Source organism: Cyprinus carpio, chromosome B9 (assembly GCF_018340385.1).
Source record: "Cyprinus carpio isolate SPL01 chromosome B9, ASM1834038v1, whole genome shotgun sequence".
NCBI lineage: Eukaryota > Metazoa > Chordata > Actinopteri > Cypriniformes > Cyprinidae > Cyprinus > Cyprinus carpio.
The window spans coordinates 14,732,140-14,752,674 of record NC_056605.1 but is presented as its reverse complement, the minus strand read 5'-3'; the positions used below and the strand labels follow the sequence as shown (position 1 = coordinate 14,752,674).

Below are 20,535 nucleotides of genomic sequence, written 5' to 3'. Positions count from 1 at the left end.
AAACATATTTCCTACTCTCAGTTGGAGGGAACCAAGATAAACAGTCTTCTATTGAGATGCCTCAGTTCAGACTCACATAAGACAGAAGAGCAAAACAAACCAATATGCCTTTGTTTGGTTTGCTGATTTGGTATAAATTAGTACAATCACATGGGGTCCTACAGATAGGACCCCATCTGACCTAACCAAAGACTCTCTAATGTACTCTTATTTGTTTAAACACACTTCATCAGTACATGATCACACAGATTCAGAGACAAAAAGGTTTTATTTAAATAAAGGGATATCTTACCCAAAAATGAAAATTCAGTTTACTTGCCTTTTTCTAAGCCTGTATGACCTTCTGTGGAACATAAAAGAAGATATTATAAAGAATGTTTCACCTTTAGAATTGGACCCCAATGACTTTCACTGTATGGACCAAAAAAATCTTCTTTTGTGCTCCACATATGAAAGAAAATGTGAACTGTCACCTTTAAGTCCACTCTGTTATATTCTACAAAAGTGCCCACATCATGAATACTCTTAGAATAATTAGCTTACTATCTTCTTTTAAAATGACACATTGTCAGTGTAAAATGACAGAAGCAGTCTTTGGGACAGTAGAAGTGTGACTAAATGACAACCTTTCACTACAGTCAGCTGAGTGGCTGTATGCTATAGTAAGAGAGCTGCACTTTAATGAAGCTATTAGCTCACTACCATGACAGACGTGTGTGGTTAATGGCCATAAAGCATTTCCAAACCAATGAACTGAATTAAAATGGATTTCACATCCCACATCAAAACATTATCAAAGCTTACTTAGGATGACTATTTCTCTCTTTAATATCAGGCACAATTATAAGGTTGTTTTACTCTGACAATATCTCAGAATCAAAGCCCAAAGGGATGTATACATCCCCCACGCACTCTTGGTATTCTCTCAGGCAAACTCAAGAAGTCATGAAGCCTGGGATCTTTTTCAAGGAGTATTGAAAGACTTCCTATGTACACTGGGTACTCTGGGTTAGGTGGATGATGTGTTAATAATGATAAATCTGGGGTGCTGTTTTTTTTTTAATTTTTTTTTTTGAAAATTAAAAAAAAGGTTGAAAACCAACACAAGGATACAAAAAAAAAATATATATATATATATAATTAATAATTAATATAAATTATAATAAAAAATTATATTCTCCATAGGTATATATAATTGGTTTTATGCAAGTCCAGATTACCCAAATATAAGACATGAAATTGAAATGGAATTTTGATCCTTAATATAGCCTCTAATGTCCTGTGTACATCTTTCCAAAATGTGTGAATGACTGGACACGCCCAAAATATATGGTGATGATTGGCTACTTCTGAATTACAGTCTCTCCAACATCCTGATCCTATTTCACTATAACATTTTTGAGCTGGTGAAATAAAAAATCGAATTACATTTTGGTTTTCCATTGGGATTTACATGTTTTTAACCAAGCCTCTTCCGTTATAGACATGTCTCCTTGTTTCTCCCATTTTCTTTTGACATAAGAAGTGGATTCTGGTCTGTGGTTTTGTAGACAATGATAAAATTTAGAAACAACCTCATTAGTTGTAATAGCCTTAAATGCAGACAAGAGTATCTTCACAAATTCATTTTGTTCCCAAAATCCCCTTCTTATGCACTGTTGTGTTAAAGTGGTGTCTTATTTGAAAGTATCTAAATAAGTCATGATTACCCAACTCGAACCGATTCTTAAATTCTTGAAAGGTTAAGAAAATATTATTATTTGTGATAGAATAATATGCTGTAACGTCTCGGTTACGTATGGTAACCCTCGTTCCCTGAAGGAGGGAACGGAGACGCCACGTCGGTGACCGACGAAAATGGGATATCGCTTCGATAGACCAATCTACTTCGAGTGTAAACTAAACGAGCCAATGCACATTGGCATGCAAAAATTGCATCCAGCTGCCGCTGATCACAGCGTGAGTATAATAAGGCAGCAGGTACAATGCATACCAGGTTTTCGCTGAGGAGTCGAGCCGGAGACCCGGCGGCTCAGCGGTGGTACAGCAACCATGGCGATGGGACGTGGCGTCTCCATTCCCCTCCTTCAGGGAACGAGGGTTACCATACGTAACCGAGACGTTCCCTTTCAGTCGGTCACTCTCGACGCCACGTCGGTGACCGACGAAAATGGGATCCCTACCAAAGCGCCATGGGTGCTGCCCCTTCCAGTGCCCTGTGCGAGCCGCCTGCGCCCCTATTAGGTGTAGGCCGGGGCTCGGAACAAGTAGCTCCACTCACCATTGTCAAAGCACTACCTCACTGGGTGAGACTGGATAACACTGGGAAAACGTACCCGTTCCACTTGGAACAGGGACGCTGCGGAGGCTCCATCCTTCCCGAAGGAGGTCTCGGGAGCAAATACACATATAGCATCCGTTTAGGTGTATATGGAAAAATTTGAGGTGATTCAAACCCTCCTGGAAAGGCAGAAGTCTGCCGGGGAAACACGGGCTCTAAGGCTATACCGTGGACTATACGCATACGAGTAACGCTTAGGTCTCAATATGGAACCCAGCCTTCCATGGCTCTCACGGATTCATCATGAAGGCCTGGCGCCGGACGTTCCGCCGCGTCCAGCTGCCTAGGGTGATGGAGGATCTCAACAGGGTCTACAGTACGGACACTCTGGAGCAGTTTTAGCAAGCCGACACTAACCGGGGCCTCTCGGTGCCACTACCCGTTTGAGGTGAGAACACAGGAGGATACCGGCTCTACACGAAGGCTATAGAACCTAGCGAACGTGTTAGGGGTCGCCCAGCCCGCAGCTCTACAAAAATCTGTCAGCGAGGTGCCACGAGCCAGCGCCCAGGAGGATGCAACACTTCTTGTTGAGTGAGCTCACAACCTGAACGGGCAGGGCACACCCTGTGCCTGATAAGCCAGGGCTATGGCATCCACAATCCAGCGGGCCATCCTCTGCTTAGAGACGGCATTCCCCTTCTGCCAGCCTCCGTAACAGACAAAGAGCTGGTCTGAGGTCCTGAAGCTTTGTGTCCGGTCTACGTAGCATCTCAATGCTCGGACGGGACAGAGCAAAGCTAGGGCTGGGTCTGCCTCCTCCAGGGGCAGCACTTGCAGGTCCACCACTTGGTCTTTGAAGGGTGTAGTGGGAACCTTGGGCACGTAGCCGGGCCGGGGCCTCAGGATTACCTGGGAGTCAGCCGGCCCAAACTCTAGGCACGAATCGTCGACAGAAAATGCATGCATGTCCCCTACCCTCTTGATAGAGGCCAGTGCAAGCAGGAGCAGAGTTTTCAATGAAAGAAACTTTGGCTCGACTGAATGCAAAGGCTCGAATGGGCCCTGCTGTAGTGATTTCAGTACCAGAGTCAGGTCCCAAGAGGGTATGGAAGGGGGCCGGGAAGGATTTTAACCTCCCGGCCCCTCTAAGGAACCTGATGACGAGGTCATGCTTACCTAAAGACTTTCCCATTCACGGGGTCATGGTACGCAGCAATAGCGGCAACCTGGACTTTGAGGGTGGAGGGAGACAGCCTTCGCTCCAGCCCTTGCTGCAGAAAGGAAAGCACAACCGCAATCGGGCATCTTCGGGGGTCTTCTCGGCGAGAAGAACACCACTCGACGAACAGGTCCCACTTCAAGGCGTAAGCGTGTCTCGTAGACGGTGCTCTTGCCGAAGTGATGGTGTTCACTACCTCCTGGGGCAGGTCACCTAGAACCTCCGCGTCCCGTCCAGGGACCAGACATGGAGTTTCCAAAGGTCTGGACGCGGGTGCCAAATGGTGCCCCGTCTCTGAGTCAGTAGATCCTTCCTCAGAGGAATCGGCCAAGGAGGTGCTGTCGCGAGGAGCACTAGTTCGGGGAACCAGGTCCGCGTGGGCCAATATGGCGCCACTAGCAAGACTTGCTCCTTGTCCTCCCGGACTTTGCACAGTGTCTGTGCAAGAAGGCTCACTGGGGGAAACGCATACTTGCGTAGGCCCCGCGGCCAGCTGTGTGCCAGTGCATCCCTGCCGAGAGTTCCCTCGGTCAGGGAGGTAGAACAACTGGCAGTGAGCGGTCTCTGGAGAAGCAAACAGGTCTACCTGAGCGGCTCCGAACCGTCTCCAAATCAGCTGGACCATCAGGGGATGGAGTCGCCATTCTCCTGGGAGCATTGCTCGAGACAGCTCGGCTGTACGGTTGAACAGGCCTGGAATGTGAATGGCACGAAGAGACCTCAGAACCTTCTGACTCCAAAGGAGGAGGTGGCGGGCGAGTTGTGACATGCGACGGGAGCGCAGACCACCTTGTCGGTTGATGTACGCAACGGTCGCTGTGTTGTCCGTTCAGACCAGCACATGCTTGCCTCATAAGTGACCTTTGAGATGCTTCAAGGCAAGGTGCACTGCTAACAACTCTAGGCAACTGATGTGCCACTGCAGCTGCAGGCCCGTCCAAACCCCTGAGACTGCATGCCCGTTGTACGTGGCCCCCCAGCCGGTGGTGGAGGCATCCGTGTAAACCACAGCATGCCTGGAGATCTGCTCTAGGGGCACCCCTGCCCTGAGAAACGCAAGATCTGACCACGGGGTGAGGGTTTGGCAACAGGCCGGTGTAACATGGACCCGGTGAGTGCCGCACTTCCACGCACAATTCGGCACTCAGCCATAAAGCCAGTGCTGGAGCGGTCTCATATGTAACAGGCCGAGCGGTGTAAGTACCGCTGCAGCCGCCATATGCCCAAAGAGCCTCTGAAAGAGTTTCAGTGGGACCGCTATCCTGCTCTTGAATGTATTCAAGCAGGCTAGCACCGACCGCGCACGTTCCTCTATGAGGCGTGCTGTCTGTTCGACCGAATCCAACTCCATACCGAGAAAAGAGATCCTCTGCGTTGGCAAGAGTTTGCTCTTTTCCCAGTTGACCCGAAGGCCCAACAGGCTGAGGTGCCAGAGCACCAGGTCCCTGTGTTCGCACAACTGATCCCGAGATTGTGCTATTATCAGCCAATCGTCTAGATAGTTGAGAATCTGAACACCCTGCTCTCTGAGGGGAACAAGAGCCGCCTCCGTGACTTTCGTGAAGACACGGGGAGACAGGGACAGCCCGAAGGGCAGGACCTTGTACTGATATGCCTGTCCTTCAGACGCAAACCGCAGAAAAGGTCTGTGGCGAGGAAGGATCGACACATGAAAGTACGCGTCCTTCAGGTCGATCGCTGCAAACCAATCTCGGGGACGGACGCACCCGAAGATGCGTTTCTGCGTCAACATCTTGAACGGTAGCCGATGAAGGGCCCGGTTCAAAACTCGCAGATCCAAGATCGGTCGTAACCCACCGCCTTTCTTGGGTACAATGAAGTAGGGGCTGTAAAACCCCGTCCTCATATCGGCTGGAGGGACCGGCTCTATCGCGTCTTTCGCCAGTAAGACTGCGATCTCTTCCCGCAGAACAGGGGCATCGGACGCTTTCACTGTAGTGAAGCGGATACCGCTGAACTTGGGGGGACGCCGGGCGAACTGAATCGCATAGCCGAGGCTGATGATCCACAGGAGCCAGCGAGACGGGCTGGGTAGCGCTGACCAGGCGCTTAGAAACCGTACAAGCGGGACCAGCGGAACCACAGCCGTACCCGCAGTGGGGCAGCGAGGTGGAACACAGGGACCCATCTCGGGCGGCTTGTGAGCAGGCCTGAGTGTGGTGCGAGTGTGGGGTGCAGGGCTCACCTGATCCCACCATCTCTCAGACGCCTCTCTAATAGCTCCTTTCTCTACCCTCTCGAACCGCCCGCTGCTGCCATCTGGCGAAGGAGGAGGATGAGTGAGGTCCGGTGTTTTGGCCGTCCGCAACTCTCCGTGCCCTCCTGGGACCCAGAGACAGAGAAAAACCGCTCTCTCGTCGAGATTTCCAGATTCTCCCCTGGCCCTCCTCCAGGGGAGGGAGAGGTGCTTTCACCATCCCCCAGAAAGCGGCTACCTCTCTCTGGGCCACCCGTCCCGGGGCCTCTTGCTCTTCCGTTCACCGCCAGGTTTGATGGGGGCCAGAACGGGTGGGGCGGCCTGCCTACGCCCAGCTCTACAGCGCCACTTGCTGGAGGCTGCTGCGGATGCGGCGCGGGAGCGGGTGGACGCAGGGGGCCGCCCTCGGTGACGAGCAGGCTGGGGCGTTGCAACCGGCGGACGGGTGGAGGCAGCAGCTGCCCGCCGGGCAGAAGGTTGGACCGCCTCAGTCTGCTCCCGTGCAGCCAAGAACTGCTGGGCCAGGTTCTCGACCACATCACCGAAGAGGCCGGTCTGGGACACAGGTATTAAGGAACTGATCTTTGTCGGCGTCCCTCATTACAACCAGACTCAGCCAGAGATGGCGCTCCTGGACCACAAGCGTGGACATCGCACGACCCAGAGAATGCACGGTGACCTTCGTCGCTCGGAGCGCGAGGCCAGTGGCAGTTCCAAGTTTTCAGAACTTCTGGATCGTAACCACCCTCGTGCAGGTGCTTCAGTGCCTTGGCCTGGTGCACCTGCAGTAACGCCACAGCATGTAAGGCAGAAGCAGCTTTCCCGCAAGCCATATAGGCACCGCCGGTTAGACCAGACGAATGCCTATAGGCCCGGGAAAGAAGCACCGGGTCTCCCCGCCAGCAGGAGGCAGACTTAGGACACACTTGCATCGCTACCGCCCGCTCCACTGGGGGAATCACCGAATACCCCTTCGCTGCACTGCCATCGAGGGTGGTGAGGGAGGAGGAGCCCACCAGCCAGTTTCTGGCAGTAAAAGGTGCCATCCACGACCTGGTGAGCTCGTCATGCACTTCCGGGAAGAAAGGCACCAGGGTGGGGCGCTGAAAACCAGCGCGCGCCACCTTGAGAAACCAATCATCCTGCCTCGAGGGCTCGGGACGCGGTGGAGATTTCCACTCGAGCCCTACCCTCTCGGCGGCCCGGGAAAGCATAGCTGTCATCTCCGGATCCAATTCAGGCTCCACCACCATCCCAGAGGGCAGCAGCACAGCTGAATCTTCATCTGACAACTCTCCCTCCGATGCTGAGATCGACATCTGGTCAGGGGGAGGCCCACTGGATACCACTGGTACGCTCTTTGAAGAGGGCCCAGCGCGTTCCGTGGGTTACTCCTCTGGATCGGAGATGCAAGAGGAGTGATGGTCCCCAGAGGGTTGGTTCCCTGCGGGGTTTGCCACCACTATAATCCTCAAACCACCCGTGCTACTGCTGGAAATGGTTTTCGTCTGTCGGCCGCCAGAACGAGCCCCAAATCGCGGCAGCGGCAACGGGACTCCGCCCCCTTTTTTGAAGGAAGCAGAGCCTGGTTCGCAGCTCCGAGACGGTCATCTTCCCGCAGAGAGAAGATGACTCATCCACGAAAGCTACCTCAGCGTGTTTGCCCAGACACGTGAGGCAGCAATCGTGACCATCACCCGTTGCCAGGTAACGACCGCACCCAGAAACGCACGGGTGATACGGCATCCTTATAAGGACGATCCGTCATCTTTACAAAGACGCATCCATGAAGCTCTTTTACAGAAATTTGCTTTTTAGGAAATGCTCTTTTAGTGCTGAGGCGCACAGGGGAATTGGCCGCTTGCAACACGACAGGGGGTAGTGCAGCCTGAAGTGTGCAATCCACTCGACGCTGGAATGACCACCGCTGAAGCGCCGTCTCGCCAACACACGAAGCTTCCGAGAGCGTGCTGAACTCGTAGTTCACAGCAGACACAGTTGAGCAGAACGAAACTAACGCTCGGCTCCGAAGCGAAAAGCTGGTATGCATTGCACCTGCTGCCTTATTATACTCACGCTGTGATCAGCGGCAGCTGGATGCAATAATTGCATGCCAATATGCATTGGCTCGTTTAGTTTACACTCGAAGTAAATTGGTCTATCGAAGCGATATCCCATTTTCGTCGGTCACCGACGTGGCGTCGAGAGTGACCGACTGAAAGGGAACTCCTTTCTTAATCCATTTCTTAAACACTTCATCTAAAGTATTAGGTGTAAACTCTGTGTCATATGCACCCACCTCAGTATTTTCAGAGTGTCTTTCAGTTCACATTTTTTGATTACTGTGGCCCATATTTCTAGTGTAGTAGTAATCCACGGATGTTCTTTACTTATATGGGCCCTTAATAGGTTGTCATCTGCAATTACTGCTTGAACTGGTATTTCTGAGAAAAGGGAAAGTTCAATTTGCTTCCATCTAGCTTCGTAGCTTGGGTTAAACCAGCCATCTATGGGTATTAATTGGGCAGCTATACTGTATAATAATCTTTTAGGGAGGGGAGGGCCAAGCCTCCCTTCTCTTTAGGTATCTGGAGTGTTTTATATTGAATTCTGGATTTTTTACCTTCCCAAATAAACCTTAAAATCCATTTGTCCCAATCTTTAAATTGTTCATCTGAAATCTTTACTGAGAGTGACTGAAAAAGATATAAAAGCCTCGGGAGCATATTTATTTTGATAATTTCCACTCTCTCCCCCAAATTCAAAAAAGGGATAGCACTCCACCTCTGGATATCTGCTCGTAGCTTACTATTTAAATGTCTATAATTTACATCTAACAGGGTGTCAGTATCTTTTGGCAGGTACATTCCCAAATATTTTATTACCTCTTCATTATAATTATTCCTATATTTTGTCCTTATTTCTTCTGATGGAATAAAATTGACCTGTGTTTTTTGCACATTTAGTCTGTATCCTGATAAAGGGCCAAATTTATCTAGCGTTGACATAAGATTTGTAAATGATATTACCGGGTCTCTCAAGTATATCATAACATCGTCTGCGAATAACGCAATTTTATGTTCATCTTCACCTATCTTTATCCCAGTAATATAATGGTTTTGTCTTATCCATTGACTAAGGGGCTCAATATAGAGAGCAAAAAGGAGGGGGGAAAGAGGACACCCCTGTCTCGTTCCTTTTTCCAGATTGCAGAAATTAGACAAACTCCCGTTTACTTTAATTCTTGCTCGTGGTCTTGAATATATTAACTGTATGGCTTTAATAATGTTTTCGTGAAAACCAAATTTTTCTAGTACTCTATATAGGTATGACCATCTGACTGAATCAAAGGCTTTTTCGGCATCCAGACGCAGTATCATTGCTGGCATGTTATTCTCTTGAATGTGTTTCATTATGTGTAGTGTACGTCTAACATCGTCCTGTGTTTGTCTTTGTTGAATGAACCCTGTCTGATCATTATGAATCAGCTCTGGAAGTAAGTGTTCTATTTTCCTAGTCAATATTGCTGTATATAACTTATAATCAACATTTAAAACCGAGATGGGCCTATAAGAAGTGCAACCGATTTTATCTTTTCCTTCTTTAGGAATAGGAGAAATGATTGCCTCATTCCATGAAATAGGAATCTCCCTTCCATGAAATGTATGAATTTCACACACTGTAAAAAATAGTTTTTTTATAGAAATTTGGAAACTGCCAATTAAATATTATTGTCCCAAACAAAAAGGCATGTCCTTTAGGGTAAAATTTATTATTTAAAGTTAAATCTGTGTTCAGAACGGAGGAATGCCAGATAATGTTTACATAGGGCGGCGCTTCATAACTCGCGATCCGTCATATTGTGTTTACAGAGTTTTAATGATTTACTCCCAGCTTCAGAAAATGTCTCCTTCATTTCTTATACCATTAATCCCTGTAGCATTACAGGCTGGAAGAAGGATGGGGCGAGCTGTTCCTTGAATTTCTTATACTATTCAGCCGTAAACCCATCTGTACCGGTTGATTTATTTAATTTTAATTTAGCGATCTCTGTCAGTAATTCTTGTTAAGTTATATCCTTTATCAAACTTTCATTTTGTTCTTCTGTTAATTTGGGTAATTTTAAAGAACTTAGAAATGCCTTTATATCCATTTCTGGTATAGATGTATTTTCTGTATATAGTTTCTTATAGAACTTTTCAAATTGTTCATGGATTTCTTTTAATCTATATTGAATCTTTCTCGTTTTAGGGTCTCTAATTTTATAAATCGTGTTGTCAGGTTGTTGTTTACGGAGCTTACAAGCCAGAAGTTTTAATGATTTACTCCCAGCTTCATAATAACGCTGTTTCAGAAATGTGAGATTCTTTTCTATTTCCACATTATTTACCTAGCAATTCCTTCTTGAACTTTTCCAATCTCTTGCATTAGACCTGATCTGTGGGCTTGTGTACTTTTATGTTCCCCTTCCAGCTCTTTTAGTTTTACTTGTAATTTAATGAGCTTCTCTTGTCTCAGTTTCTTAGCTAATGCTGTTTCTACAATTATTTTTCCTCTCAAGACAGCATTACAAGCATCCCACAGTACTGCTACTGCTTAGATTTTCCTCTAAATAGTGTTTCATTTCAGTTTTCATCCGTTCTATAAACTGCTCATTGTTCAGAATACTAGAATTTAGTCTCCATAATGTATTAATATGAATTTTATTTAAACTCACTGAGGCATATACTGGTGCATGATCGGAGAGGTCCATTGTTCCTATGGTACATTTATTTATCTTATGTCTATCTTTTCTAAATATAAATAGATAGTCTATTCTCGAGTATTTTGAGTGTGCATGCAAGTAATGAGTAAAATCTCGTCCTTTAGGAAAAAAATCCTTCCAAAGGTCTATCTAATTTCTTTGCTGTAGAAGTTATCGGTTTCTCTGTCAATGTAGAGGTATCCATTTTCGAGTTAAGAATTATATTAAAGTCTCCACCGCAAATTAAGGTTCCTTGTGTCTCAGTTTAGATCATATCAAAGACTTTTTGATAAAACTTAAATTTGCTACCTGGGGGGACATAAACATTAAGAAATGTAACTGGAGCCCCTTCAATTTATCCTTTAATTAAAATATAATGCCCTTCTTTATCTTTAATTTCAGTCTGATGGTCATACCTAAGCTTGTTCATTATTAAAATAGCCACTCCCCTTTTTCTACCAGAAGGATGTGATGATGAAAATGTATATTTAAATCCATTTTGTGTTAATTTAGAGTGTTCCGTCTGATCTAAATGGTCTGAGCTTTTTTTAATTTTGATAATTTTCTAGTTCTCTTAACAGGATTGTGGACATTTATATTGTATGTTACTAATTTAAACACATAATCTAAGCCACTCATGTACTATGTAGTTATTAACACTTCCATACAGAACATAACTGTACTTCCATTTCCCCTGTAACAGAACAACACAGCTTCGAACAATATAAAAGAAAAACAAAAACATGAACAAGAACAATTTTTATCACATAAAGTGACTTCCACAAACGAGATCCCTAGTCTATGGATCTTAATCAAGCCTGAATGGAGATTTGGCTCTGAGGGAAAAATCTCAAACCTGCAAACTGGAGTGAGGGCCCTCGCTGGCACAATGTCATAAATTAACACCTTGTGGTTCAGTTTTGAGATCCCCCAACACCAAATGATTAACCAGAACTTAAAAAGGGCTACCATTCTTTCCGTTTAGTACTGCTTAGGTTTATCCTTAAAGTTTTAAAAGGAATGCATCGTCTGACCTGTGATATGCAGATCTGTAATTACCCTGTCATTTACATCAGTTCAACCGATCAGTGTGCGAGCTCAGTTTCTTATTATTTTCGTCTGAAAGTTTTCAGTCGCTCCACATAGTCCGGAGTTGTATTAGTTTCAACTTGACTGCCTCGCCCCCTCTTCGTTGACCAAGCTCGGTGCTGAAGGCATTCCAGTGGCATCTGTTGTGGTCTGATGATGTCCACCTGAAGGCCTCTGTCCTTCATGTCTTTTGTCACCTCTTCAGCAGAATTATAGAGCACTGTCTCGCCTTCATAGAACACCCGGAGTTTCGCTGGATACGGATCTCTTCTTTCGTTCTGAAGCTCAGGAATTTAGCAATGACGGAGCGTGGTGTCGCACTGTCCGTTGGTTTTGGCGCTAAAGCTCTATTAGACCTCTGAATATGGAGGTCCATCGTTGGGTCGAGATCAAGTCCATTTTTCAGCAATTCTTCAATGAACTTGATAGTCAATGAGCCATTTTCGCTACTCTCTGGGATTCCGTATATTCGGATGTTATCCCGCCTCGACCTGCCTTCTTGATCCGTTAACTTCGCTTCAAGCTGAGCCTGAAGTTTCAGCAGTTCGGACACCACCTCTACAGTCTGTTGAATTTGTTCCTCGCCTTCTGCGATACGATCCTCTGCTTCTTTAATTCTCTTGTTTGTAGTGTTTAAATCCTCCTTGATGTCTGCTAGTTTTTCATTATTTTCCTTCCTGATTTCTTGCAACTCTACAAGAATCTTTTCAAGGCTAATTTCCCCCTAAGCGTTATCATGGCGGCTAGCTGTCGGCTCTGTTTCACCAGTTTCTTCTCCAGTCTTTTCTTGGCGACCTGGAGCTTTCTTTTGTTTCGCCCTTGTTTCCATCCCTGCCCTGCATTCCATTGTGATGTTTTATATCAATTTTTTGAGAATATTTAAATAATTAGGGGTTTTTTGAAGTGTTTGTCGGGAGAGCATTTCTCTCACGCTGCCATCAGTGTTCGCACGCTACCGGAAGTCCAATCTGGGGTGCTTTTTGATGAAAATCAAAAGAACACATTTGATTTATTTGTATATATTCTCTACGAATTAACTGATCATATAAAGATTTGGCTAGATAATCAAATTGTTCTGAAAATTCAATGTCTTTCGATTTTGCTAAAGGATGTAATGTGTTTCTAAAGTGCTGAATGGAAACTCTTGGCATGTAATAAATTGTTTTTGTTTGGGGGTTTGGCATAAAGTGAAGAAATTAATGTAAAAAAACCTGACCACACTGAACTAAAAAAGTAAATTTAGATTTTACTGTATGAAGAATTCAAATAGTTACCAAACAATTGTGGATTAAAGGTATTAAAAGAACAACAGCCAGCTGTAACAGATCAAAGCTACACAAAATGTTCTTAATGCTTTATTATCCTTCAAAAAAAAAAACATTTGTATGGAAACTTTTGGCAAGAAATAAATTATTTTTGTTTGTGAGTTTGATGTGAAGAATTTGAGTATTTGAGAGTTTTCTGCTATGCCAGAAAAAAAATCTAATGTCAAAAAAATGCACTGCGCTAAACTAAAAAAAGTAAATTTTTATTGTAACTTATAAATAAATCAAACTTCAAAGTTAAAGAAAGCACACTATCACTAAAGACCAGACAAAAGGTTTTATATTATCAATAGAAGTCTAATGTGAGTATCACTGAAGTTACTAAGTGGATCAGACATCAATCCCAGACACAATCAGTGTAAAAAAATAATCTAATTAATAAATTCACTGTTAATAAATGTTGCACTGTTGCACTCACTGTTGAACAGACAGATAACAGTGAAAGGAGTGAAGAAGGGAAAAGTAAAGTAGCTATAGCACAGGAAGCTGCTTGGAAATTGTTACCTGTGGCACAGTTCAATCTTCACCTGAAAAAGTTTAGGAATTGGAGTAGGACTCTTGGACACTTCAGAAGCAGACAGTAGAAGATGAGTCAAGTTAAAGACTAGGCCAGTTGGTTTGTCTAGTGTTGCATCTCTCAAACCTCTCTAACCTCTGCAACGTGCCTGGATCTGCCAAAATTATGTGTCTGTGCCTGTAGGATTGTTTTGCCCCTATGAAAAAATCTGAATCTGTAGGGACAATGAGCCAAGTTTATTTTGAGTAGAAGTTATTTACACTATCATTCAACAGTTTGGGGTCAGGTCTTTTTTAAAGAAATTAATGCTTCTATTCAGTGAGGATGCATTAAATTGATTGAAAGTGACAGTACAGAAATTTCTAATGTTACAAAAGACTTCTATTTCAAATCAATACTGTTCCTTTGAACTTTCTATTCATTAGAATCCTGAAAAAAAAAATGCGGCCAAATGCTGTCAGGCTTGGACCCCTCCCACCCTCCACTGTTGTTAACCCCACCTGACATAATATATTTACTGGAAGTGGAGCCAAGGAGAAAACAAATCCAAAGAGAGAAGTGATTGAATCATCTTTAATTCTGTGCCAAAATACATGTGTACTAAATCTCTTTTTAGTGTGTTCATCTAGTTTCAACTAGGCCTGAACGATTATTTACTTTTGCAATAATATTTGGACATGAAAAAACGTGATTTTTCAATTTCAGAGGCTGTGATTACACTCAGTCACGTGACATTCAAGAGTAAAGAGGTGTATGATATGAAAGCATATATAATATGAACATACTTTAAAACGGCATATTGAAATTACTCAAGCAGTAACAGTGTTACGATGCATTTCATCACTGATGACTTCAACCTTAAAATAATATATATAATAAGGTTATATATATATATATATATATATATATATATATATATATATATATATATATATATATATATATATATATTCTTATTTATTTATTTAAAGTCTTTCTAAAGCATTGGGGGGAAAATTATTGGGGGAAGTCGTGGCCTAATGGTTAGAGAGTTGGGTCATCAGCAGAAAAATAAAATAAAATGGTAAACAGCCAAAGGACTTAACTTGGGAGATGGTGGGAGATGGTGGATTGGTTAGTGAAAGGAAAGAGAAAAGCCATAGATGACGTTGCACAGACCCAGGCAGGTGCTGGTCATTCGAACGCTAAATGCAAAAAATATGACGCGGGGTATCTTCCTCTTGGCTTCACTCACTGTGTCTATACCGGACACTACAGTTGTTGCGTCGCACCGCAACAGCTCTACTGTACACTGGACCCAACAAAGCGACCGTTGCAAATCATTTAACTTTGTGTCAGTACGTCATAAAGAGAACAAGGCATTAGTTTAATGTCACTGATTAAAATGGGTTTTGCCACTCATGTCCGGTGTAGACACAGTGTTTAATGTCATTGTTGAGGAGGAAAGCCTGTGTGTGTCCTATGCCTTAGCGGACAGCATGAAACCCATAATAAATAAATAAATAAATAAAAGAGAGAATAATAATAATAACAGTTATTCTCTCTATGCTATTTTTCAGTTTTTCAAGTGATGCAAGTGTTTTTTTCCCTGTAGGTTTTTTTAATTAAAAAAGCATTGATTTTTCCTAATGTTTAGTGAAATTATTTGGCGCGACCAAAAAAGTTTGAGAATCACTGGTCTAAAGTTAACAGACTGTGTTTAAAAAGTACAGTCCACATGTTTACATATGTTTATTACAGTGACTTTGAATTACCTAAAGTAGTGTGGTAAAGCAACAGATTAGTTTTTATATTTCTGCAATCGTCTTCAGTTTGTGTGATTTGGATATTAATGTTTACACCAGGCTTATTTTTCAGTGCTGTATGTTGTCATAATTATTACATGCTTACAAGGTTGGAAGCTCAACAAATCAGTCAATATACTACTGTAATTGTAGTTGTTTAATAAAAAATGTAATTCATATCAATTCATGCATCACCTAATTTCATCGTACCATAGGCCTGGTCTACAGAAAAGAACATTTCTGTTTAATCTATCTAATATTGCGTTGGTCATACTATACAGTGATTTTTAGCTTTGTTTTTGTTGAATTATACAGAACATAAAAAGCTTTAAAAAATAATTGCATATTAAATCGCAATCGCAATATTGGTAAAAATAAATCCCAATTAGATTATTTTCCAAAATCGTTCAGCCCTAGTTTCAACTGTCTGTTAGGTGACATTTCAGTTATTCTCTGTCTGGTCACTAGCAATTGCATAATGTTAAATTGTGGGTTTGCACAACAACAACAAAAATCTATTGAAATTCTGAAGGGCTGGGATCTACAGTATGCACATCTATAGCTTTACACAATATATGCATTAAAGACATGGGAACCAAAAGGTGCTTTAGAAACTAATAGAACCCATTAAAGGGGTCATGAACTGCCTTTGTTTTTTATTTTGTACTGTTCTCTGAGGTCTTTTTATGATGTTATCAAGATTTTTACATAAAAAAAAACATAATTCAGAAGTAATAAGCTATTTACTGTCCTGTTTTAACCCCCCTCAACAGAATGCTCTGTTTGAATAGGAGTGGCAGATTGTAGACTCAGAAGTAACACTAAATGTTATTGATGGCTAATAGTTTTGTGATTTAAGTCAAAAATGCAAAAATAACTCAATACATCAAACGATTTGTAAGAAGAGACAAAGCAATAGTGACCACGTAATGAAAAGAGTTACTCACACTTGTGTTACGACATTACTTTCAGATCAAATATAGTCTGCACAGCATCGTCTTTCAGTTTCAATCTTTTTGAAAATCCCGCATTGAATTGTGCCTTGTTTGTAGAAGAATCTGCAGTACAATGAAGTGAACAAAGGACCAAGTTCTTACTGGCGCTGTCTGGATCTTCATTAAAAATAGTTCCTTCACTCTTTCCTAATGTTGGGATCAGAAGGAAGGCAAAGCAAACACTGTTTGTCCACAACGTGGCACCACATAGTGGGCCTCATTTATGAAACGAACATACGATAGAAAATTGGGCGTACGGTTGTTTCAACTCAAAACTTGGAATTCATCAATATGAATATGAGCAGTGGCTACGATGAAATCTTACGTCTGGTCTCAGCTCCTGTATGCAAGTTTTTGAGTTACCTGGACTTGTGTGCAGCATAGTAAATCTGGTGGAGAATTGTAGAATGATAGCATTTTGTTAATTTATGTTATTTTCCTGACTGTCAGACGAAGTTCATTAATCGATCGTTAACCAGTAAGATTAGAATAAGGTTGTTTCACTCTGATTTTTTTTATACAGGCCTTTAGATTTATATGTGCGAATAGCAGTGTAAACAACAGACCTTGAGGATTCAATCATTGCATCATGCACCTGCAGCGCTTCTGTGAACAGAGAAAAACAGGAATTATGAATGAATGAATGAATGAATGAATGAGGCATGAATGAGGTATTTATATAGCGCTTTAATGTGTATTGCTGTACACCAAAAACGCTTTATAATGAGGGGGGTCTCTCCTCATTCCGCCACCAGTGTGCAACATCCACCTGGATGACGCAACAGCAGCCACAGTACAACAGCACCAGTGCGCTCACCACACACCAGCTACAGGTGGAGAGGAGAGAGAGATAGAGCCAATTCAGTGGACGGGGATTATTAGGAGACCATGATTGACAAAGCCCAGTGGAGGGAATTTGGTCAGGACACTGGGGATACACCCCTACTCTTTACGAGAAGTGTCATGGGATTTTTAGTGACCACAGAGAGTCAGGACCTCAGTTTAATGCCTTAACCGAAGGACTATATTAAGTCTATAAAAGGAATAAAATAAATAGGACCACACAAAATATATAATAGGCTATAATATAATTAACAGAATAACAAAAGAAAAAAAAACTGTACAACAAGTACAGGCTACGCTTGTTTTTGTGGCACTCTCAATGCATTTTATTTATTTTCTTTACATCTTTATTTGATTTAATCCATCTGATCGCACAGACGCCTCACACACACACAAACAACATTATTGTGACGAATGGGGCGGGGCCGAAAGCCGTGGGAATGGAGTGAGGCCGGTGGAGTAAGTGATAATGTATGACACCTGCGCCATTCACCGGTCTCATATACCACGGAGTAGCTCTGGAAGGATAAAAGGAGGAGTGACGACAGCGCAAGACGAGAGAGGACCAGGCCTTTTATCCTTCTGGAGCCCCACCGTGGGATTCAAGACCGGTGAGTGGCGCAGGTGTCCTGGATTATCATTTCCTCTCTCCGTTCCCACGGCTCTCGGCCCAGTCCCACTCGTCACAATTAGTAATTGCGTTGCCTGACATTTCAGCCATTCATCATCAAACTAAAATGCCGTCAACCAAACAAAAAAGTAACACTGTTTCTTTTAAAAGGTCCGCTGTAAAATCAGCATGCAGCGCCCAAACTAACGCGCATCTGAAGTATTTTACACAGATATTAGAACATGAGTATAGTCTTGTTTAGGCTATATAATGAATAATAGTTAAGCAACCAAATGTTACAAATATGGCAAAAATGGAAACATTTGGATTCTTGTGGTATGAGACAGGTGAGCCCAATAATATATAATTTTATATATAATTTTCTAACTCGTTATTTTTCATTCTTGTTCTGTTATGAATACCGTTAAATTTAAATATTTGTTGTAGAGTGAGGGAAATGGCTATAATGTTTATATTTATCAGTATTTTAATATATGCATAAATTACATAAATTAATGTAGCCTAATTGTTTGCAATTACAAGGTTAACGGGTGTTTTTGGAGTAAGCTCGATTTCTCTTTCATTAGATTACTTCCTCTTTTTGGCCGGGTTTCGTTTCTCTGTGTCGTTAAAACTCTGGAGACAAGGCTTCTAAATCAAGGTGTTTTTAGGGGCGTGATTTTGAAGTGACAATTGTTTTCTGCTGCCACATTTATCAGCATACGATCATTCGTACGATGAGATTGCCAGCATACGAATGTTTCATGAATCACACATGAACTCTATCGTAAGTTGATTTGAGGTGGTGCATCACACTATTACGTCACAAGAGTATAACTTTCCAAAAGCTGTCATTTTGGCAGACTGGCTTCAATATAAGCTGTTTCTAGACTAATGAAAAAGTTCTCAGTTCTGAAATTTACAGGATGTTTTTATAGTACAATGACCTCTTATATAACAAAAGATCAAGGGAATTTTGGTTTCTCAATTCAAGACCCCTTTCAAATCAGCCATTCTGTCTACACTGGATGCTTTGACATCAATGAATGAGTCAATGAAAGTAACTGCTGCCCTGTTCTATTACTGACACAAAGGAAAAATGCATTTGCAACAGTCACTTCTGTTGCAACAATGGACGTGCCTGTTATAAACAACTATTAGTCTATAACAAGCAATAGTTCAACTATCATAATAACATATTTATTAAAACCAAATTACATCAAAGTCTAATCTAGTAATATTACATGTATGTTGCTTCAAATATAATACAGCAACAAAACTATTTCATGCAGCTCTCATCTATTACGACTGTTGTTCCACTAATAGTCCACAAATGTTTGGTAAACACAGAAGTGCAGTTTTAATTTAACAGAGCTGAGTGGTAACTCAGACCAACTCACTCCCTGATAATCTGTTCATTTTTATTTGAACGTGACCGAAAGTGGTGATGTACAAGTAGGTGAGTTGTTTACTTTGTAATTAGTCCATCCATTACCAAGCCTGACCCATTCAGGCTGATTTGTGGAACCGCTATAGACATGACAGGTGAGTGTTAGTGGGTAGCAGCGTAATTAGTCAATCACAGAAGCACTGCCTCCTCTCGTTACTTTTTGCCAATTTTGTGCCTAGAAATCTGCGCAACACAAAATCACTCAAGCAAATGATCAATAAAATAACAGATCAAAACATATATGCACTTCTAGCAAGTATCAAGAACAAAAACGTTAACAGTTCTGTCTAATACAGATAGAAGTCTGTCTAATAATCAGATAGAACAGTTAAACAAAGGAATTAATGTATACAAAAAGTATAACGATTGCTTTTATATTATAAGTAATAGAAAGGCAAACAATATAATACTTTCTCCTTTGCCTTCAGCATTAAGCAAATACACATTTATATAATTTAAACAACTCTTTAAATGAATATTGAGCATTTATTTTCACAAACCTTGCAAACTTAGTGGAATCCAGCTGTGAGATCTTGTGAAGAGTGTGTTTTTATCCAGCATGATCAAGTGTTCTCTGTGTGATGGTCGGTCCGTGCAAATTGAATGCTTTAAACTTTAAAGTCATGATTTCAAATTATGCTGCACTTTATGCATTTGTCCACTGTCATATTCATGTCATTTTCTCTGTGTGCTGTATGTAAAATGAGTGTTACCCTGACTTTATTTGAAAAATATGATTCCCAGTGCACACAAACTTCCCAGAATACTGAATGCCCTGTTGGTTACAGTGTTTACGTACTTTTTAATTATATTTTTATTAAATATTTATTTATTTGTAAAAAATACTTTATCATCTGAAGTATAAATTTGTTTATTTTACACATTTATTTTTTAATCCATTGTCAAATGTTTTAAAATTTCTTAAATATTAATTTAAATAAATTAAAAAAATATACAGGCTTTATATCAGCTATTGGCCACCTTGCTGATATCGGCATCAGCATCGGCTGTCAAAAAAAACAAAAACAAAAAAATGACGGTCGACCACTAGTATATATATATATGTAGATAGATATGGATTGGTCCCTTCATTGTAAGTTTATGGGATTTCCAAACTTGTTTTGTCACCCAGCAGGTGATAATCGTAAGTCTGATCACGTAGAAAGTTAATAGCACACAAGCTGCAGTATTTAAGGTATCATTGAGCACAAATTGTGCAGGATGAGTTCCCTACTATAGTTTATAATGCCTGGGATTAGGAGTTTCTTGAAATCCTTAATACCAAGTATGATCAATAATAGTGATGTCTGCTACAGCAACGACTGATCGAACTTTAAGGCGTGTCTTTTTAGCTCAGCTTTCACTCCACACTTTAACTGTGGATACAGGAATATAAATATGATTGTTGGATAAGAATGGCCAGTTAGTTTTAAGAAATTAGTACAGAAAATAGCTAT

General features: G+C 42.1%; 1 protein-coding gene across 1 annotated transcript in view; it reads right to left on the bottom strand.

Annotated features, from left to right (window-relative positions):
• LOC109098352 (parathyroid hormone 2 receptor-like) overlaps positions 1 to 20,535 on the bottom strand; it is an 80,151-nt gene that overhangs the window by 42,333 nt on the left and 17,283 nt on the right. The window lies entirely within an intron of this gene.